Below are 23,945 nucleotides of genomic sequence, written 5' to 3'. Positions count from 1 at the left end.
AGGTTAGGTCTCCGGAAGGTGGTGATTGACTCCGCTGTCCTGGCGTCGTGAGGGAGTTTGTTCCACCATGGGGGGCCAGAGCAGCGAACAGTTTTTGACTGGGCTGAGCGGGAACTGTACTTCCTCAGTGGTAGGGAGGCGAGCAGGCCAGAGGTGGATGAACGCAGTGCCCTTGTTTGGGTGTAGGGCCTGATCAGAGCCTGGAGGTACTGAGGTGCCGTTCCCCTCACAGCTCCGTAGGCAAGCACCATGGTCTTGTAGCGGATGCGAGCTTCAACTGAGAAGCCAGTGGAGAGAGCGGAGGAGCGGGGTGACGTGAGAGAACTTGGGAAAGGTTGAACACCAGACGGGCTGCGGCGTTCTGGATGAGTTGTAGGGGTTTAATGGCACAGGCAGGGAGCCCAGCCAACAGCGAGTTGCAGTAATCCAGACGGGAGATGACAAGTGCCTGGATTAGGACCTGCGCCGCTTCCTGTGTGAGGCAGGGTCGTACTCTGCGGATGTTGTAGAGCATGAACCTACAGGAACGGGCCACCGCCTTGATGTTAGTTGGAACGACAGGGTGTTGTCCAGGATCACGCCAAGGTCTTAGCGCTCTGGGAGGAGGACACAATGGAGTTGTCAACCGTGATGGCGAGATCATGGAACGGGCAGTCCTTCCCCGGGAGGAAGAGCAGCTCCGTCTTGCCGAGGTTCAGCTTGAGGTGGTGATCCGTCATCCACACTGATATGTCTGCCAGACAATAGCAGGCAAAGAGCTTCCTAGGGTTAGAGGCAGATGCTTGGAATTTAGAGTGGTAGAAAGTGGCTTTAGCAGCAGAGACAGAAGAGGAAAATGTAGAGAGGAGGGAGTGAAAGGATGCCAGGTCCGCAGGGAGGCGAGTTTTCCTCCATTTCCGCTCGGCTGCCCGGAGCCCTGTTCCGCGAATAAAGTTTTACTGACCTTTTGCATTGTAGGCTGGGAAAAGCAATGTTCGTTAGATTCCGTCACCATCTCTGTCGACCTTAGATATATACCGGCCTGTTATTGAACCCCAATTTCAGGGGACAGGTCTTTCGGCGTGCTACCTTCGGCCGACAGGGACAGATATTGGAAACTTGTTATAGACCAAATTGCTATAGAATTTTGTAATCAATGTTCATAAATTTCAATTATCCTTATAGGTCTGCAACCCAAAGTGTGTAAAGTTCTGGTTTAAATGAAACAGACAGAATTCCCAACTCACAATTAGTCAAATCCAATTTTATTTGCGAAAGCTCTCCCGTGCATATACAAAGATGTTCCTTTTATAACATTCTCTTAAAGTGTAAATGTCACTTTCACTGTTCTGAACATTGAGTGACATCAACACAGTGAATCTTGACCTCACTCACCCTTCTTTTGCAACACACTTTTGCAAAGTGATTATTAGTTCCACAAGCTCTGCATGGTTTTCTGTAGGCAGGGCAGTGCTCTTCGCCTCGTGTGTGTGTGTGTGTGTGTGTGTATTCCCACAGTATTTACATGCTATGGGGCTCTCTGTGTTCACCGTTCGTGGTGAATTACTCTGCCTCGATTGGTTGTCTGTCTGCCGGACTCCGCATGTAGGGATTTGTACAATGCTTGAACAAGGCTATTGAACTTGACATTGGTGTCTGTCTTTATTCATTTATCCAATATATCATACTGAAACAATGAGCCATTGTTTACTGACCACACTGGGTTTTCATTGTCATTCTGGTGGGTAGTTCACACTAGGTAGGAATCAATGCTGTATATAGGCAGGCAATGTGCTGAACAGGCAAACATAGCTAACTATTTTGGTTGAATTACAAAGCATAACAGAAAATGCATACAGCATTTCTTACCTTCCCTTTCAGTTTTGGGGTTTGCACAACCACAACTTGTACAGCCTCGGGTTACCTCCAAATGATCTCCACCAGTATCTCCCTGAGTAACACATGTTTGTTTGATGTTACTGTGCCAAATGTTATAGCTAGATGCATTTTTTGGGGTGGTCCTTGGCCAAAAATGATGTCGACCACCTAGCTAACTAAGTTAGCACTACCGTCTCAACAAAACACTATCATGTCAACAATCTGTATATCTAGCTTTAGCTAGCTAATGTCAGCTAGTTGAAATAAAGGCATTTGGCATCTTGTGGGGTTTATGCAGTGTAGCTACTTGATGCTATCATTTCATTTCGCTTGAGTACAAAACAGTCCGAATACAGAAGATGTTAGCTAACTTGAACATTGAACACACTAAGGTTAGCATGTAACGTAGCTAGCAGGCTAAAAATGCAACCCAACACTTACCTAAGGTTACCAGTCCATGAGAATGGTGGCCATTTCTCTAACACCTTTCAAAATTAATTCCTATGTTTATCCGGTTCCTGGATTGGTCATGAGCAATCTTTTTCTCTTTTGACTTGAATTGATTCAGATCCAAGAACAGAGAATGGTGTTGATTCAGATCCAAGAACAGAGATTATGCATGTTGACTTCGTCTGCTCTGATTGTTTCTGGCGGCTGTAATGTTACATTTCAAGTGAATTTTACTTCCTCTCCAGCTATGGGCATAGTGTCGCCCACGACCTGTGGATTGCTGCTTTAAATTCTAACGGTTATTGGCATAATTTTAGCAAAAACGAAACAAGAACGGCAAGTATAGAATTATCCCACATTGAACAAATCTACGGCCTCTCAGGCTTGCTTTCATTGACCACGTTTCCATCCATAGTTTGTATGCGTGTAAAGTCATACTATAATAAATTTAGCAGTTTCAGTACACTTGTATAAATTATATGGTGTGTGGTCCTTCCACTATGACTCAGGAAACCATATTCCATCTGTAGATAAACTATAAATGATATGGTGTGTGGTCTTCCCACTTGACCTCGGAAACATATTCCATCTGTAGATAAACTAAAATGATATGGTGTGTGGTCCTTCCACTATGACTCAGGAAACCATATTCCATCTGTAGATAAACTATAAATGATATGGTGTGTGGTCCTTCCACTATGACTCAGGAAGCCATATTCCATCTGTAGATAAACTATAAATGATATGGTGTGTGGTCCTTCCACTATGACTCAGGAAGCCATATAGTTTATCTACAGATGGAATAAATTATTTTAAACTTCACAGGGTGGTGAAAGTGCACGGTAATATTGATGCTCATTTCCAATACATATCGAGGGCCTTGTTCTGGTGACATGATAGTCGATGCTTGACTGCCATTTGACAAATAAAAATATGAACAATCTTGTGTAGACCAGCCTACCCGCACAACCTACTCTCACTGTTTATTCCAGCTGTTGACTAGAGCGCACGTGCCAGGACCAGAGAAGGCACATGCTATTTAATGCAACAGTTTTTATGTGAGGTAGTTGAAAATGCGATGGAAACAACTTTTAAATCGGTACATGAAAACTTAAGCGGGAAAAGTCAATTTTGTGTGCACTTATCACGCTCTGATTTTTAGACCCAACAAGTCCATTTGGTGGAAACACCACTGGTGGGAAAATGTGCATATTTTCTTTGTGGATTGTAGAATATTCGCAAAAAAATCTGTCGCCAATTGGATGAAAACCTAGTTACTGAGAATGACGTATCTATAACTCCCGTTTCTATTGGATTTGGTTGGATCGCCCAAAAAGCTGTCTACTGCACCTTTAAAGGGAGAGTTGCTCACACATTGCTTTGATTACTTTTCTTCAAAATCATGGAACAACACAAATACATTTGTCAAACAGTAAACTTTGATGTTAAAGAAGTTGTGCTTACCTCTATTCCATTGGACACAGGGAGAATCTCAATTGTTTACCCCTTGCTTCCTCCCTCCTCAAAACAAATTGGATGAAAAAGCAAGGTCTCTCCCTTCTGACCTTCTCCAATGGGTTTTGAGAAGGAGGCAAGGAGAGAGTATGCAATTGAGATTCTCCCACAGGGGTAGAAACAAAGAGTATCTATTACACAATCTATTATATTGACAAGATAGTGGAGTGACTGCTCTAACAATGGAAATACATGTCCTCAAAGATGGAAGCGCTCTACTGTCTTTGATTGATGGAAGGCAGGAGGCGAGATCGGGTGGGACCATTCTAGCCAATGAGAGGGCAGATGTGTGTGAACAACAGGCAACTCCAATATAAAGTTGTATTTTTTTCACAACCTAACCATTATGAAACTTCTATTAGATCAAATAAGCCTCACGTAGCAAATTACCGATCCCAAAAATTGCTGACTAAATTTGACACTCCTTGACCTCTGACAAGGTCAAAAATCTGTTGATTAACCCTTAATTGCTACTGTGCCACCATTGATAATGGCTGACCCTGGCTGTGACCCCATTCACCAAGGGTGTCTCAGGGGACGTTGGGATATGCAAAAACACATTTCCATTTAACACATGGGTATAATACACACTTGTACACGTGAAACAGGATAAATATAATCACCCACCAAGTTATTTATCATCTATTGTAAACCTGTATAACAATGCAAACCCATCTAAATGTCACCCATAGACTGTACTCACCTGGTCCAGTGAGTGGACCCAGAAGCCTGTGTGTTGCCTGCTGTGTTCGCTGGTGTGGAAAACCTCTAAACTCTCAGTCAAAACCCAGATTGATATGTAACCCCAGTCTGTATGTCAGAGGGATAGACTTTGCTCTCTCTCAGCTGAAGTAGTTTTGACTGGAACTGTGTCAAATGCAAATGTGCGTTCAGTTCGCTTAAACATTTGCTATGTTTGCGGAATGGTTGAACATTGGGAAGATAAACAATATTTATGAAATTTAATATGGGGTATTAAATTTAACAGAAGTAATTTTTTCTACCCAGTTAAACACAAAGAGCAGTCCAGTTACAATCTTTAATAATACCAATAATATACTTCACAGCAGAGGAATGGCTCTGAGAATCATGAAGATCACATGAGCAGAGGAGTGGAGGGTGGTGTTCATAAAAGAGAGGAGGGAGGTGGTTTAGGATGAAAAGAGGGTGGTGTTCAGGCTCTCTGGGGGTTGAGGGTGGAGAGGAGGGAGCTGGAGGAGGATGGTGTTCAGGCTCTCTGAGGTGTGAGTTTGGAGAGAAGGTAGGTGAGGGAGGAGGGTGGATGGAGGTGGAAGTAGTAGGCTGCTGCTCCTCCCACCATCGCTGTGAGGCTGAGCTTTAGCAGACGGCCCGCCACAGAACATCCCTGCTTCTCCTCCACCTGGTACAAGGATGGGCAGAAGAACACATCATAGTATAATAACCTATTCGATACCAATGTACATTAATCTTAAATACAAATATCTTAGATGCATCTTCAGTATGAATATATAATAAATATGTCACCTGTCTGGTCTTGAAGGGCTGGAACATGCGTTCAAACTGGGTGAAGATGGCTTGGCGTGCCCCGGACCATTTCCCTGGGCCGGTGATACGGTATTGGTAGGCGGTGACGGGACCCCACAGAACCCTCTTGAATAGGGGGTAGTCAGTGAAGAACAGCCAGGCCAGGCTGGGTCCGACCCCCACCTCCCCAGCGATGTCATCCATGTAGGACACAAAGTCCACCTGCAGAGGCACCAGCTTGGATACGATGTAGCTGTGGACAGGACAGAGCTACAGTCATCAGTTATTAATTATTCAGGATATTGATTAGTAATACCCAGCTTTTATTTTTTATTTAATCCATTTTAGAATAAGGATGTAACGTATCAAAATGTGGAAAAAGTCAAGGGGTCTGAATATTTTCCGAATGCATTCTATTCAGGTATGTATGAAGCTTAGATATTATATGGCTTTGGGATGGACAGCCATCTCACTTCTTGTCCATGTCCTTGGTGTCACACTCCACAGCCTTCAGCATGGCCTGGTTGGACGGTAGCTTCTTATGACCTGAGAAACAAGACAGAACTAAGACCACTCCTCTGATCAGAACTACACATGAAGCAGGTGGGGGTAGAACCAAATGATGTGCAGTAATGGATCCTGCTACCTCTCTACTGGCTATCACTCAGTCTGACCTTTAAAGACACTTGTGACCCAGCGGGACTGCATCTCTGCCTGGGGCATGATGGCTCCCAAGGCATGGATGAAGCCTACTACGGCCATGGTGGGGTGCTCCAGGGTGGGGGGAAACACATGCTTGTACAGCCCCACCCGGTGGCCAGACTTATGCATTACGTTGGGAGGCAGGAAGGGAAAGTCGTAGTTGTAGCCCGTAGCGAACACAATCACATCCACCTAGAAAACGAAACACACTTAGACAGGTTAAACGTTAATAAGGTGTGTGAATGCGAGCATGTATGTTTCAGTGTGTGTATCTGTGTCTGGCTGTGTGTCCACCTTGTCCACCACACTCCCATCCTCAAACACCACACTGGAGCCTCTGATCTGTTGGACATTGGGTTTGACCATGACTCCACCAGTCAAGATCTTATTGGGAAGCTCATCATTGATCACTGGAATCGTACTGAACAACCTAGAAGAGAGGAGATAATGTATTCATGTATTGTACACACACACACACACACACACACACACACACACACAACAAACCAACAACACACCCCAACCACACACACCTGTGTTTGGGTTTGAGGCGTACATGTGTGGTCATACATGGCATTGCAGCTTCTTCTTCCGAACCAGCTGAGCCAGTTAACTGGCAGCAGTTGGAACAGGATGTGGACAAAGCGTGTGTTATACTTCATGTCCACGGGCCGCGTTGTCCGACAGGCACACGTATGACCCACGCACCGCGACGCGTGCTCAGATACACCTGCAGAACGGGAGAGAGGCAGGGACTGATAATTCATTTTTGATTTTTATTATCATATTTAAGAGACATTCTTCCCCCCCAGTCACACTTCATCACAGACCAAGAAAACAGACAATAAGAAACAAACAACCAACACAAATAAACACAGAAACTATGCCAATTGAAAATCGGACCGTGTATTAGTGGTTACCTGCTCTGAATCTGACCCTGTATCAGCTGTTAGTTCCTGCTCGGCCCACCCGGCTGACTCCACAGCGATGTCTCCTCCAGAGTTGCCGATGCCGATCACCACACCCTCTTCCCATGAAGGTCTCTTTGGACCCTTATAGTCCCAACTGTGGAAGTATTCCCCTCAAACGACTCAATACCTGAAATCAACAGAATACTCGATTGGCATGCTCTACTGTGTGTGTGTGTGTATATACACTGCTCAAAAAAATAAAGGAACACTTAAACACACATGTAACTCCAAGTCAATCCACATTCTGTGAAATCAAACTGTCCACTTAGGAAGCAACACTGATTGACAATACATTTCACATGCTGTTGTGCAAATGAATAGACAAAAGGTGGAAATTATAGGCAAATTAGCAAGACACCCCCAATAAAGGAGTGATTCTGCAGGTGGTGACCACAGACCACTCTCTAGTTCCTATGCTTCCGGCTGATGTTTTGGTCACTTTTGAATGCTGGCGGTGCTCTCACTCTAGTGGTAGCATGAGACGGAGTCTACAACCCACACAAGTGGCTCAGGTAGTGCAGCTCATCCAGGATGGCACATCAATGCGAGCTGTGCAAGAAGGTTTGGCTGTGTCTGTCAGCGTAGTGTCCAGAGCATGGAGGCGCTACCAGGAGACAGGCCAGTACTCAGGAGACATGGAGGAAGGCCGTAGGAGGGCAACAACCAGCAGCAGGACCGCTACCTCCGCTTTTGTGCAAGGAGGATTAGGAGGAGCACTGCCAGAGCCCTGCAAAATGACATTTGTGGCCCTGCAGGCCACAAATGGTGCAATAAAGGAGTGATTCTTCTCATGCTATCAGAAGATAGTCTCAGCTCTGAGAATGGTTCAAGGAGGTTTTTCTTGCCATTGTGCTAACTGCTTGCTCTAGGGGTCTAGGCCAGTTATTGTAAAGCACTTTTTATTAAAAAAAAGATTTTTATTTGTTGATTGATTGATTGATTCTGCTGACCTGAGAAGTCTTTAAGTGGAAGGTGTGGGTAGGAGTAGTGGCAGAGCAGACAATGACAGAGTCAAACATGTGTGTCTCCTTCTGTCCTCCTGTTCTCTGTCACCACCTCCCACTGGCCTGAATGACTGAAGTCTGGCCTCTGTCTCACACCTCCGCACCTGGTCTGAAACACACACAATTAACCAACCTTGAACCCACCAACCAACCTATTATACCTATAATTGGGTTGTAAAGTCACTCTGCTGTCACCTGGAAGTGGATGTGCTGCAGCAGTTTGAAGTGTTCAGCATGAGCCTGAAGTACTGCAGGATACGGGAGTGGTGCATGTAGTTGGGTAGTCAGCTGGGATGGGGAAGTCGCTGAAACACATCATCTCCTTGGAGATATTGATGGTGGAGGGAACGGTAGATACTGGCTCTGTTGGGCTCAGAACCTCCTGGAAGGAGGCAGACATGTTTAAGTCATAGCGTGTGATATGATCATCAATATCATATTACATCTGATAACTGACTGCTCCTTGTGCTTACATAATAAATAAGATCTCACTCTGAGCATATTAGGTCAACTCAAACGTGGGACTGTTTCACCCATTTATAATCATTACATTATGTTAGCTGCGCTAGGCACAACAGTGTGGTAACTCTTCTGTAGATTGATACATACAGATATACAGTGGGGCAAAAAAGTATTTAGTCAGCCACCAATTGTGCAAGTTCTCTCCAACTTAAAAAGATGAGAGAGGCTGTAATTTCATCATAGGTACACTTCAACTATGACAGACAAAATGAGAAATAAATTCAGAAAATCACATTGTAGAATTTTTTATTGAATTTATTTGCAAATTATGGTGGAAAATATGTATTTGGTCACCTACAAACAAGCAAGATTTCCTGGCTCTCACAGCACCTGTAACTTTCTTTAAGAGGCTCCTCTGTCTTCCATTCGTTTACCTGTTTAATGGCACCTGTTTGAACTTGTTATCAGTTATAAAAGACACCTGTCCACAACCTCAAACAGTCACACTCCAAACTCCACTATGGCCAAGACCAAAGAGCTGTCAAAGGACACAAAGCAAAACAATTGTAGACCTGCACCAGGCTGGGAAGACTGAATCTGCAATAGGTAAGCAGCTTGGTTTGAAGAATCAATCTGTGGGAGCAATTTTTAGGAAACGGAAGACATACAAGACCACTGATAATCTCCCTCGATCTGGGGCTCCACGCAGATCTCACCCCGTGGGGTCAAAATGATCACAAGAACGGTGAGCAAAAATCCCAGAACCACACGGGGGGACCTAGTGAATGACCTGCAGAGAGCTGGGACAAAGTAACAAAGCCTACCCTAGTAACACACTACGCCGCCAGGGACTCAAATCCTGCAGTGCCAGACGTGTCCCCCTGCTTAAGCCAGTACTGTCCAGGCCGTCTGAAGTTTGCTAGAGAGCATTTGGATGATCCAGAAGAAGATTGGGAGAATGAAACCAAAATAGAACTTTTTGGTAAAAACTCAACTCGTCATGTTTGGAGGACAAAGAATGCTGAGTTGCATCCAAAGAACACCATACCTACTGTGAAGCATGGGGGTGGAAACATCATGCTTTGGGGCTGTTTTTCTGCAAAGGGACCAGGACGACTGATCCGTTTAAAGAGAATGAATGGGGCCATGTATCGTGAGATTGAGAGTGAAAACTCCTTCCATCAGTAAGGGCATTGAGATGAAACGTGGCTGGGTCTTTCAGCATGACAATGATCCCAAACACACCGCCCGGGCAACGAAGGAGTGGCTTGTAAGAAGCATTTCAAGGTCCTGGAGTGGCCTAGACAGTCTCCAGATCTCAACCCCATAGAAAATCTTTGGAGGGAGTTGAAAGTCCATGTTGCCCAGCAACAGCCCCAAAACATCACTGCTCTAGGGAGACTTGCATGGAGGAATGGCGCAAAATACCAGCAACGTGTGTGAAAACCTTGTGAAGACTTACAGAAAACGTTTGACCTCTGTCATTGCCAACAAGGGTATATAACAAAGTATTGAGATAAACTTTTGTTATTGACCAAATACTTATTTTCCAATAATTTGCAAATAAATTCATAAAAATCCTACAATGTGATTTTCTGGAATTTTTTTTCTCATTTTGTCTGTCATAGTTGAAGTGTACCTACGATGAAAATTACAGGCTCTCTCTCTCTTTTTAAGTGGGAGAACTTGCACAATTGGTGGCTGACTGAATACTTTTTTGCCCCACTGTATAACATGGATTTGGTCTCCTCCCCTTTGATTCTATAACACCCTCCACTCTTCTGGAAAGGCTTTCCACTAGATGTTGGAATATTGCTGCGGGGACTTGCTTCCAGTCAGCCACGAGCATTAGTTAAGTCGGGCACTGATGTTGGGCGATTAGGCCTGGCTTGCAGTTGACGTTCCAATCCCAAGACATTATTCCTTGTCCACCCAACTTTACAGTTGGCACTATGCATTGGGGCAGGTACTGTAGCATTCTCCTGGTATCCACCAAACCCAGTTCGTCCGTCGGACTGCCAGATGGTGAAGCGTGAGTTATCACTCCAGAGAACGCGTTTCCACTGCTCCAGAGTCCAATGGTGGCGAGCTTTACACCACTCCAGCCGACACTTGGCATTGCGCATGGTGATCTTAGGCTTGTGTGTGGCTACTTGGCCATGGAAACCCATTTCATGAAGCTCCCGACGAACATTGCTTCCAGAGACAGTTTGGAACTTGGTAGTGAGTGTTGCAACCGAGGACAGATGATTTGTACATGCTATGTGCTTCAGCACTTGGCTGTCCCGTTCTGTGAGCTTGCGTGGCCTACCACTTCGCAAACTGAGCTGTTGTTGCTCCTAGACGTTTCCACTTTACAATAACGGCACTTACAGTTGACGGGGGCAGTTCTAGCAAGGCAGAATTTTTGACGAACTGACTTTTTGGAAAGGTGGCATCCTATGATGGTGCCACGTTGAAAGTCACTGAGCGCTTCAGTAAGACCATTCTATTGCCAATGTTTGTCTATGGAGATTGCATGGCGGTGTGCTCGATTTCATACACCCGTCAGCAAACGGGTGTGGCTGAAATAGTTGAATCCACTAATTTGATGACTACATACTTTTGTATATATTGTCTACCTTTGAACTGTTGGTGCCAACATGGCAACCATTATAACGGCCTGAATAAATCTGCAAACTTAGTTTGCCAAATGTAATGTACATCAGTCCCTGGTCCCAGGCCTTGCCTTGAACTTCCACAGCCCCCGATGTAAAATCACTGCTCTCGAAGCAGGTGGGCTCCAGACCCTCATCCAGACAGCTCTTGATGCTGGTCAGACCTGAGGGACCCGCCCCGATCACTGCTACTGTACGCACCATGATGGAACTACAGAGAGAGAGAAGGTTAGTACCATGATGGAACTACAAGGAGGAGAGAGAGTGATGGTTAGTATGGCGCTACAGGGAGAGACGCACTTCAAGCCCCTACCCCCAGACAAGGGAGGAGAGAGGGAGGAAGAGTAGGAGAGGAGAAAGAGAGGGAGGGAGAGTATAGGAGAGAAGGATAGACAGCAGAGGTTGTAGGTAAAATAACTAATTTTAAAAAGCAGTTTGTTGTGCAAAAATTAATTGCTCTAATTGAACTTACATACACTGAGTGTACACAACATTAGGAATGCCTGATCTTTCCATGACATACTGACCAGGTGAAAGCTAGGATCCCTTATTGATGTCACCTATTAAATCCACGTCAATCAGTGTAGATTAAGGTGGAGGAGAGGGTGAATGGCCAATACAAAATATTTAAGTGCCTTTGAACGGGGTATGGTAGGAGGTGTCAGGTGCACAGGTTTGAGTGTGTCAAGAACTGCAACGCTGCTGGGTTTTTCCACGCTCAATAGTTTCCAGTGTGTATCAAGAATGGTCCACCACCCAAAGGACATCCAACCAACTTGTGGGAAGCATTGGAGTTAACATGGGCCAGCAGTGGAACGCCTTCGACACATTGTGCAGTCCATGCCCCCGGCAAATTGAGGCTGTTCTGAGGGCCAAAGGGGGTGCGGATCAATATCAGGAAGGTGTACACTCTGTGTAGATGATATCAGGCAGGAGAGTGGAGAGATGTTCTTTAGTGTTATGATAAAAATAGAATGCTTAAGATAAGGTCACAGCAATAGCTTCTCTCCATGTCGTTTAGTTACATTTAAATGAAACAATCTGACTTTTGAGCGATAACTATGCCACACCCTGCAAACATTGACCAGTTTGAAATTAGGCTAAACATTAGAAAAAGCATAGGCCAAACTTGCACGCCTATTGTAATACCAGGTGCATGGAGAAAAACTGCATGCTGATTAGAAAACAAACTGCTTCATGCTGGTGATCTTAAAGGGGAACTCCACCCACTGATTTGGCCTGGTATTTTGGCTTGCTCCTCATGTAATGCTGGCAGCCATGACACACCCATCTGTCAGAACCTTGCCCGCAGCCGTTTCCCTCCACTCAATCACAACAAACAAACCTCCTGCAGGTTGAGTTCAATTCACATGACCAGACATGAAATGGGTTTACAATATTTTTTTAAGGAATGGCATGTGACACAAAAAAGAGGAGGAATTACTGTTTGGTCAGGTTTAAGTAGGGGGGTAGTGGTGATTAAGAAGAGTGAAAACAGGGGTGGAGATTAGCAGTTAGTAGCAGCTGGAGCTTGTTTGAGGAGTTACGTTCAAGGCAAACTAGTAAAGTGTTGCAAAAAATAGGCTAATTCGCAATGGTTAACAGCTGGTGCTTGTTGAGTTGCTAGGCAACTAGTTAAGTGTTATATTCAAGACTGGTCCCTTCTCCTAATCCTTAACGCCATTTCACGAGTGTCAGGACTAGACATGAAATGGGTTTAGAATATTTATTGAGGAGATGGAATGAATGTGAGAATGAGGATTCAGCGGGGAAATGAGAATGGACCGGATGAAGCCAAGGGCTGCAGATCAAGAATCCGGAGGGGTTGACTCTGTAGGGTTTGGCTTGGAGCCTCAGGTAGACATCACCGTCAGGTCGTGGTACAGTAGTTAGGCAGTATCCCCAATAAGAGAGCACCAAGTTAGTTGGACCCTGGATAGCTGTTCTGGACTTCATGTGCTGAATCGTTGGCGATATAGTTGAGGTAGAACAGTCATATGGACTAGGTGCCCATGGAGAAAACTAACCATAGGCCCCAGGAGAGCAAGCAGAAGTAACCGTGGCGAGGGAAAAACTCCCTTGAATGAAAAAAACCCTGAGGAACCAGACAAATACTATTTTTGCAGGTTGGGCAGGATACAGTGCGTGAAGTAGATGGTGTCCGTGAAAGGAGGTGGAGACTGGAGGACTGTGCCTGAGTTAATGCAGGTTCTGCGAGATTAGCATGTTGTGGGCTGTCCTGATGTTTATGTCAGAGCGGAAGTAGGAATGATAGGCTTGAGAGGACCAGTTGGCGAGGAGTTGAAACGGTGTGGTCTGCGATGCTGTGTCGGGATGCAATGGATGTGGCAGGTTTGTCCAGAGAATTGGTCAACAAGATAACCAGACAGGGAAAGTATTTGTCTCAGATGGGAATGGAATCATTGGTGATGGAAGCAGAATCAGTGATGAATAGTGGGTCGGATGGAGAGGCATGTTGAGATTGTCTGAGCTGCAGCAAGTAGGTAAGTGGTTCATAAGGGCTGAGGGTAGATGGTAGCTGGAACTGGTAGACTGGTGTGGTCTTGCCAAACTGATTGAGGATGGGAACGTCTGACACACTAGGATGTCGAGAAGGGATGTAGATAGTAGATGAGGATGTAAACTCTGAACATTGCAGGAATCCCCAAAAATGGCAAAAGAAACATTGATTATAGTGTGGAAGAGACTGTGATGGAGATGTAACCAGACCGAAGCGTCTGGATGCAGGCAGACAGGATGTCGAGTGTTATGGACTGGCGGCGAGGGGGGACTTCTATGCGTTGGAAGCCCTTGAGGAGAAGGGAGACATGCAGGTGAGAGGAGGAACATGAAGACCCAGTAAGCAACTTGAGAAAGATGTTGATCCTGGCCAGGTACATCCGCATGAAGAGGGATGAGCTGGCATGGGTGAAGAAGGCAGACATGGTGACCAAGTCGTTGGAGGAAAAAGGCAGGTAATACAGTGCATTCGGAAAGTATTTAGACCCCTTGACTTTTTCCACTTTGTTACGTTACAGCCTTATTCAAAAATGTATTAAATAATTTCCCCCCTCATCTATCTACACATAATACACCATAATGACAAAGCAAAAACAGTTTTTTAGAAAATGTTACAAAAAATATAAAAATACAAAAACTGAAATATCACATAAACTTTTTTTTTACCCCGTTTTCTCCCCAATTTCGTGGTATCCAATTGGTAGTTACAGTCTTGTCTCATCGCTGCAACTCCCATACAGACTCGGGAGAGGCGAATGACGAGAGCCGTGCGTCCTCCGAAACACAACCCAACCAAGCCGCACTGCTTCTTGACACAATGCCCACATAACCTGTAAAGTTGGGTGGACAAGGAAGCCAGCAACACCAATGCCTCAGAGGAAACACCGTGCACCTGGCAACCGTGTCAGCGTGCACTGCGCCTGGCCCGCCACAGGAGTTGCTAGTGCGCGATGGGAGAAGGACATCCCTGCTGGCCAAACCCTCCCCTTACCCGGACGACGCTGGGCCAATTGTGCACGGCCCCATGGGTATCCCGGTCGCGGCCGGCTGCGACAGAGCCTAGACTTGAACCCAGAATCTCTAGTGGCACGGCTAGCACTGCGATTCAGTGCCTTAGACCACTGCGCCACTCGGGAGGCCGAATATCACATTTACATAAGTATTCAGACCCTTTACTCAGTACTTTGTTGAAGCACCTTTGGCAGCGATTACAGCCTTGAGTCTTCTTGGGTATGACGCTACAAGCTTGGCACACCTTTATTGGGGAGTTTCTCACATTCTTCTCTGCAGATCTTCTTAAGCTGTGTCAGGTTGGATAGGGAGCGTCGCTGCACAGGTATTTTCAGCTATCTCCAGAGACGTTCGATTGGGTTCAAATCCAAGCTCTGGCTGGGCCACTCAAGGACATTCAGAGACTTATCCCGAAGCCACTCCTGCGTTGTTTTGGCTGTGTAATTAGGATCGTTTTCCTGTTGGAAGATGAACCTTCGCCCCAATCTGAGGTCCTGAGCGCTCTGGAGCAGGTTTTCATTAAGGATCTCTCTGTACTTTTCTCCGTTAATCTTTCCCTCTATCCTGACTAGTCTCCCAGGCCCTGCCACTGAAAAACATCCCCACAGCATGATGCTGCCACCACCATTTCTCACCATAGGGATGGTGCCATGTTTCCTCCAGACGGGACACTTGGCATTTAGGCCAAAGAGTTGAATCTTAGTTTCATATGGTCTGAGATTCCTTTAGGTGCCTTTTGCAAACTCCAAGCGAGCTGTCGTGTGTATTTTACTGAGGAGTGACTTCTGTCTGGCCACTCTACCATAAAGGCCTGATTAGTGGAGTGCTGCAGAGATGGTTGTCCTTCTGGAAGTTTCTCCCATCTCCACAGAGGAACTCTAGAGCTCTGTCAGAGTGATCATCGAGTTCTTGGTCACCTCCCTGACCAAGGCCCTTCTCCCCCGATTGCTTAATTAGGCCAGGCGGCCAGCTCTAGGAAGAGTCTTGGTGGTTTCAAACTTCTTCCATTTAAGAATGATGGAAGCCACTGTGTTCCTGGGGACCTTCAATGCTGCAGACATTTTTTGGTACCCTTCCCAAGATCTGTGCCCCCGACATAATCCTGTCTCGGAGCTCTACGGACAATTCCTTCGACCTCATGGCTTGGTTTTTGCTCTGACATGCATTGTCAGCTGTTGGACCTTATATAGACAGGTGTGTGCCTTTCCAAATCATGTATAAATCAATTGAATTTACCACAGGTGGACTCCAATGAAGTTGTAGAAACATCTCAAGGATGATCAATGGAAACAGGATGCTCCTGAGCTCAATTTTGAGTCTCATAGCAAAGGGTCTGAATACTAAAGCAAATAAGGCATTTCTGTATTTTTTAAGGTCATCATGGAATAAGGAGGGACTGGGGTTGGTAGGGGTTCTGCATTTAGGGCCAAGTGCCGTAATCTCTGAAATTGGAGACGGGACAGATAATCAACGATTGCGTTACATTGGCCGGGTACATGTACAGCTCTGAGAAGGAACTGACAGACGTCTAACCTGGCTGTGTTAGGAAACTCATGATAGGGAGGGAGTCAGAACGGCCCTGGTTAATGATGGCCCTTCTGGACCCTTCATTTCCCCAGAGAGAAGCGGCTACGGCAGCAAACCAATGACCGCTGTAGAAACCTTCGTACCCAATGGAAGAGGCAGCGCAGTGAAAAGCTGTAAGTCTTCAGGAGAAGAGACAGTCATCATAGAAAAAGGTGATACCATTCCAATGACTGAGGAGGTGCCAAAGCCTGAGCTCCGAGAGGCACGAGGGATCGAAGACCACGGCGTGAAGCAGGGAAGGCACGGAGGTGGCCAGGGAGAGAAGGTGGGACGGGAAGGAACTGCCTTGAGGGGTGATCCTGATGGCAGAGATCAGGTGGCCCAGCAGTGAAAGCCGCTGACGTTTAGTGCAGTGGGGAGATTACAAGTAATTGGATAGTGGGAGGGAAATGCGTTGAAGTTTGTAGAGAGGCCGGGAGGCCTGAAAGGAGACTTTGTCCAGTATGATTCTGAGAAATTCAAGGTGAGTGGAGGGGCCTTCGGTCTTTCCTCAGAGAGAGGTACGCCAAGGCGGCTGAAGGTGGAATATTGAAGAATCTTAAATATACACACACACTACTGTTCAAACGTTTGGGGTCACTTAGAAATGTCCTTGTTTTTGAAAGAAAAGCACATTCTTTGTCCATTAAAATAACATAAAATTGATCATAAATAGAGCGTAGACATTGATAATGTTGTAAATGACTATTGTAGCTGGAAACTGCAGATTTTTTATGGAATATCTACATAGGCCCATTATCAGCAACCATCATGTGTTCCAAAGGCACGTTGTGTTAGCTAATCCAAGTTGATTATTTTAAAGGCTAATTGATCATTAGAAAATCTTTTTACAACTGTTAGCACAGCTGAAAACTGTTGTTTTGATTAAAGAAGCAATAAAACTGGCCTTCTTTAGACTAGTTGAGTATCTGGAGCATCAGCATGTGGGTTCGATTACAGGCAAAAAATGGCCAGAAACAAAGACTTTCTTCTGAAACTTGTCAGTCTATTCTTGTTCTGAGAAATGAAGGCTGTTCCATGTGAGAAATTGCCAAGAAACTGAAGATCTTATACAACGCTGTGTACTACTCCCTTGACAGAACAGCGCAACCTGTCTCTAACCAGAATAGAAAGAGGAGTGGGAGGCCCCGGTGCACAACTGAGCAAGAGGACAAGTACATTAGAGTGTCTAGTTTGAGACGCCTCAGAATTCCAACTGGCAGCTTCATTAAATAGTACCCGCAAAACACCAGTCTCAATGCCAACAGTGAAGAGGCGACTCGGATGCTGGCCGAGGCAGAGTTCCTCTGTCCAGTGTGTGTTATTTTGCCCATCTTAATATTTTCTTTTTATTGGCCAGACTGAGATAGGGCTTTTCTTTGCAACTCTAACTAGAAGGCCAGCATTCCAGAGTTGCCTCTTCACTGTTGACGTTGAGACTGGTGTTTTTTGTGAGTACTACTTAATGAAGCTGCCAGTTGAGGACTTGTGAGGAATGTGTTTCTTTGAAAAATAACTTTCACAGAACGTTGTGGGAAAAATTGTTTTCTAAAGAACCAAAGGAGAACTTTTAGGGAACGTTCATTTCACTAGGCAAGTCAGTTAAGAACAAATTCTTATTTGCAAAGACAGCCAAGGAACAGTGGGTAAACTGCCTTGTTCAGGGTCAGAACAGCAGATTTTTACCTTGTCAGCTCAGGGATTTGATCTAGCAACATTTTGTTTACTGGCCCAACGCTCTAACTAGGCTACCTGCCGCCCCAGACTTGAGGACCGGCGAACTCCATACTAGGGTCCTTTGGCAGGGTATGCACACCATAGAACTTTGGCTGTGGAGGTCAATCTGTAGCTATAGGACACATGATCCTTTGAACGCATTTGGGGGCGATGAAACAATGGAGCCCTATTCAATGAAGGGAAGCGAAGTGGACGGGGGTGATTTGCACATGGAGCTTGGCAAAAGAGGGCATCATTGTAATCCAAACCCAACCTTCTTTATGACTAAAATTATCCTATTTACATTAAATTTTAACACTAGAATAAATGTTTCTGACTCATATCAATGTTACATAGGCTGTTTTGAAAAGGATTAGTTGCTTTTTAGGGGCAGTCGCTCTTTAATGCACCACAGAATTGATGGCTCTTTTTTACCAACGTTTCGATTTCAGACATTCATTGTTTAATTCAAACATGAAATCGAAAACTCATTAAGATTATCCTACCTCTAACACTTCAATTTAGACAAAAGGTTTTTCCATCATTAAGACATTAGGCTTAAATATAACAGAACATCTACAGAATACTTTATTCCACTGTAATTGCAGTATACATTCTGCATAATAGTGTACAGTGCACATGACATTTCTACATAGATTCTAGACAATTACATATGGTGAAGCAGTAATGTCTACTCTAATGTGACTTACCTTTGTGTTGTGTGTCGGCAGGTGAGGGTTGTGTGTGTGTGTCAAAAGGGAAGAGCTCATCACAGCCTTTTATGCCGAGCAAACACAGTGACGTTTTTTTAATCATCACAAAATAAGACCTGGATCAAAGTGAACATGTTTAACATTGACAGGAGTGCAATGATCTGGGTTATATTGGTGGAGGTTAGATATTACAGTCAAAACAAATATCTGGCTTCGCACCACATCTGGTAAATTTCCATGACGCAGATTCTACCATACTACATATTCTAGACCAGATTTACACTCAAACAATTCTGCAGAATAGCATCAAGCTCCATTTAAAATTCCACTTTGTCATTTCTAGTTTTCAGCTACTTCTATTAAGCCACAAAAGATAAAACTGATGTAATTTTGTCCCAGATAACTAAATATAAACCACATGGTGAGTCAAGGTCACAACTTGACACATTTATTTAAAAAATATATATACAGAATTAGTGCAATCATTCTGGAGTACGCCTCCAAAATCCATAGAATAAAGTCAAATTTGCTACCATATACAGTCAACCCAAAATAACAATGCTTGTGTCTGCAAACTTTGTCTTTTGACTGTACAGAGGCTGAGATGGCGCACAGTTCCAAACAGACTACTAGCTCCAAGTCCGGGGCCTATAGGGTTCTGGCCAAAAGTAGTTTGGGACTAAAAGTTGTCAAAAACTCCAGTCACCCAAGTCATAGACAGTTTACTCTGCAAGCAGTATCGATGCAGTCTGGAACCAACAGGAGCTCCTACTCACAAGCCATAAGACTGCTGAACAGTTTGTTAAATAGCTACCCGGACTAACTCTTTTGACTCATCACATACGCTGCTGCTACTGTTTAGCTAGCCTGTAACCTAGACACTTTATCCCTAACTACAGTATTTATTTATTTCATTTAACTAGGCAAGCCAGTTAAGAACAAATTCTTATTTACAATGACGGCCTACACCGGACGACGCTGGGCCAATTGTGCACCGCCCTACGGGACTCCCAATCACGGCCGGTTGTGATTCAGCCTACCACTCAAAAGTTTGGACACATCTACTCATTCCAGGGTTTTTCTGTATTTTTACTATTTTCTACATTGTAGAATAATGGTGAAGACATCAAAACTATGAAATAACACATGGCCATGAGGCCAGTGGTGACTAAAAGAGTTTAATGGCTGTGATAGGAGAAAACTGAGGATGGATCAACAATATTGTAGCTACTGGAGCTAAGCACAGGCAAAATCCTAGAGGAAAACCTGGTTTAGTCTGCTTTCCACCACACACACTGGGAGATAAATTCACCGTTCAGCAGGACAATAACCTAAAACAAGGCCAAATCTACACTGGAATAGTTTACCAAGAAGATGGTGAAATGTTCCAGAGTGGCCAAGTTACAGTTTTGATTTAAACCTGCTTGAAAATATATAGCAAGACCTGAAAATGGTTGTCTAGCAATGATCAACAACAAATTTGACACAGCTTAAAGAATTTTTCAAAATAATGAAATGGGCAAATGTTGCGCAATCTAGGTGTGGAAAGCTCTTAAGAGACTTACCCAGAAAGGTGGTTTTCAAAATGTGGGGGAAAAAATCAAGGGGTGTGAATACTTTCTGAAAGGCACTGTATGTACCTCAATTACCTCGTACCCTGCACATCAACTCGGTACTGGTGCCCAGTATATACAGCCAAGTTATCGTTACTCATTGTGTATTTATTCCTTGTGTTATTATATATATTTTTGCATTGTTGGTTAGGGCCCATAAGTAAGCATTTCACTGTTAGTCTACACCTGTTGATTACAAAGCATGTGACAAATAACATTTGATTGGGCATAATATTCTCAGACATACGTTAGTGAGTAGATAGATAACACAAAACAGAGCGTTCTTCCTTATTGCAATGTTAAGAGAACCATGATTACATTGGCTGGTTGTTTCTCATCAGAAGATAACAGGATGCAGTTTCTGGGGATGCCATGTCATTGGTTCTTGAATCGGTAGGATTTGACCTATCACTGGTTAGGTCTATTCTCTACTACTGCATTATTGCTGAAGAAATACAGCTTGTATGTATGCATGTATGAATGAGAGAAACTGTTGTTCACAACAGTCAGAGAAAAAATACCCTACTGATGTAGACCATCTCTCAGGGAACAGTACATGAAGACTAATCAAGACCAACACATCATGTGTAGCTGCACTCACTGCATTGTAACATACCAAATCTTCCCCAGAAAAATATTTCTCATGCAAAATACTTAATGTTTAGTTTGGAGTCATACTTGAGCATGGATGCAACATAACAGTAGATAAGTGAGGGGGAGTCAAGGGAAAGGGTAGTGATTCAGCTGGAGGGAATACAAGATAAATGGTGAAGAGCAGCTGAGGAATGGAGCGGTAATGGAGCCTGACTCTTCTCTCTGAGCAGAAACAGACGCGGGGGGCCGAGAGAGGGAGAGACAGCTGTAATAGCGTGAGGGTGAGAGACGGCAAGAGAGAGACGGGGCTAATAAGCTGCTCCTCCATATTTAACCACGGCGGATGTGTTTGAGTGGGTGGCCTCCTCACTCACACACACCTCTTACAGGTTTCTCAGTTACAGCAGAATCCACTCAGCTGAGGAGGATAGGAGAGAGAGTGGTTTTGGTCTCAGAGTTGAGGAGATAGAGAACAGTGGCTGGGGGATAGAAGAGGGAATATTAGTCATCAGAGTCAACAAAAGAATGTTCCGTCTGCCAGGATTAGGGTCTGTGCAGAATCTTCACAATGTGACAACAGCCAAATGACAACACTGGTAACGGCACAAAATGACCACCGTATTGAAACACCCAGAAACATTCTAAACACCCAGGACACCTGAGAACTCTCTGACTGGGTCCCTCACTCCTGCCTCACATGCACCAGAGAATGTACATTCATATAGAGGGGAGGCCATGAGTAGTCAGAGCAAAGAGCAGTTGAACAGTAGGGCAGTTAAGGACACGGTGGAAAGCACTTGGCCACTAGATCCGGCCCACAGCTAATTAGTGGCTAAGGCACGCACCATGGTTACACCATTACCACCCTTAGCGGAGTTGCCAACAACCAGAAGTATCCTTTTAACATTGAAGGGGGATATGTATTTTTTAGCCAAGAGCAGGAACAGCACCATTTAGTGGGCAGAACCTGGTAATATCAGAATGTAGGATGGGACATAAACCTAACAACTTCAAAGACTAATCTCTCTGAACAGGGGGAAAAAAACATCCCCAAATTCACTGAGAATGTATTACATAGGATGAAGAAACAATACTCCGAGCCGCAGCTCCATACCACTTGTTAAACATATACAACTGGTACTGTATACTTGTTGGGTTGAGAGTGGCGTGGGGTGTGGTGGTCCGTGGGTGGCTTTTCACCATTTCTTTGGAATCCTCATGTCTAACTCATTCGAATTTTTGGGGGTCCACATCAGATGTTATGTAGTATATTTATTGAATATTATATACATCCAATTTAAAAATGGCCAATTTGGGTGCAATCAATTAGCTTAATTTCTCAGAGATCAAATTATATTTCAAGCAAATAATGTTGCAATAAGGCAAATCTTATCAGTTTCTAACTACAGAAACATTTTCAGAACAATCTGAGATGGTGGGTGTCATGGCTCGCTGAAATGACCCACCTGCTACGTTAGGTTACACCACTACTACAGCTGGCGTCACACAGGGGTTTAACCTGGACAAACATTAAATGATGCACCTCAGACTGGTGCTTTGTCTACACCTGTGTGTGTGTCAGTTACACCTGTAACAAAACAGTACAGCAGGAATGAGCAACCAGTCTTGGACATTCACCGTCTTGTGATCTCATATGCGGAAGACACATTTCAGTTGAAGGCATTCAGTTGTACAGCTGACTTGGTGTCTTCCCTTTCTATCAGAAAGACAAAAAGCTATTCTACCATCTCTGTGACTGAACTATAAAACCTGCCCTGGCCTCTCCGGTTTTCCCTCCAACCACTGCAAACCTGTTGAAAAACTATTTAGACAGTTACTATAAGGAATCAACTCTCCACAAGATGAGAACCATCTTCAGGATCAGGTCTCAGAGCCATAGATAAGAGGAGATCACGTTTAACACATTAAAAGGTTATAAAATGAATGAACTACATGTTTGATGTCACCGTAGCTGTAAAGTTGTTGGGTAACCTAATTTGGAATGAAAACCATGCCTCCTGTCTCTGGTTAAAACATCATCAATGTTAATTATTTTTTAGCATTCACCCATCTGTAGAAAACTGGTATCATTCCTCAAGATCTGCAATAACACATTCAGGGTGACTATATTTCAGTGAGAAATAAAAAAGACAATCCATTTCATTCTGTGAACTTTACATAGAGTAGCACAGTAGGAGTCATAATACCCGTAAAACCAAGTGGTCAAACAAGTTAATTGTTCCAAAACGTTTTTCCACCATTCATTTTAGAAACACTTAAAATAAGGGCTGTGTTTCATGTAGGCTTACCTTGGCGTTACATTTTGATAACCGTGTAAATCGCTCTAGGACAAGGTGACTTTTATCAATATATTTGCCTGTATTTACCCCCCAAAATGTAAACGTTAATTAGCTGCTAATGCGACTATCTTAAAGAACTACAAATGCCATGATGATGTGGACGAGACAGCCGAATCGAGGCAAAGGTAAGAGTCTCTAGATTAACTAACTATCTAATGTTAGCTCAATATAGTAATTAATAAATTGGCTACATTTCTTTAAAATGGACAATTCTGTGAACGGTCTTGTGCAAGTTTTAAATTGACACAATACCTGTTAGCAAAGGTGTCAGCTAGAGATGACGTGCAGGAGCTTACAGGGATTTGTAGTCTTGCATGATGTCTAGTTTGATGCTAATTAGAACTTCCAAATAGAGCCGAAAATATATTGATAAAAGTCACCTTGTCCGAGAGCGATTTAAACACAGCCCTTATTTGAAGTGTTTCTAAAATCCCCTATAGGAAAAATGAATGGTGGAAAAACGATTGGAACCATTTCCCTGTTTGACCGTAAGGTTCTATGGCTGTTATGACACCTCCACTGTGAGGCTCTATACCTTAAAAGTTTAAAATAAGTCAATACATGATGTGTCCTCCATAAATTACATTGCTCTTTTCAGAGCGCCCCACAGACACCATAATCAATTCATAAGTTAACCTATAGCATTCATTCTCCCCTTTGAGAACACTTCTCTCTGAGACACGCACACAGACACACACTTTCTCTCTCTTATCACAGTATGGAAGAGC

General features: G+C 44.2%; 2 pseudogenes; both read right to left on the bottom strand.

The window, feature by feature from the left end:
* The window catches only part of LOC111975728 (flavin-containing monooxygenase 5-like), a 13,169-nt pseudogene extending 10,276 nt beyond the window's left edge, over positions 1–2,893 (bottom strand).
* Positions 2,894–4,847: 1,954 nt separating this feature from the next.
* On the bottom strand, positions 4,848–23,944 carry LOC111975966 (flavin-containing monooxygenase 5-like; annotated as a pseudogene).
* Between the last annotated feature and the right edge of the window lies 1 nt (position 23,945).

The sequence above is a fragment of the Salvelinus sp. IW2-2015 genome, linkage group LG16, assembly GCF_002910315.2.
Source record: "Salvelinus sp. IW2-2015 linkage group LG16, ASM291031v2, whole genome shotgun sequence".
NCBI lineage: Eukaryota > Metazoa > Chordata > Actinopteri > Salmoniformes > Salmonidae > Salvelinus > Salvelinus sp. IW2-2015.
Note: the sequence above shows the minus strand (reverse complement) of the source record. Positions and strands in the feature narration are given on the sequence as shown.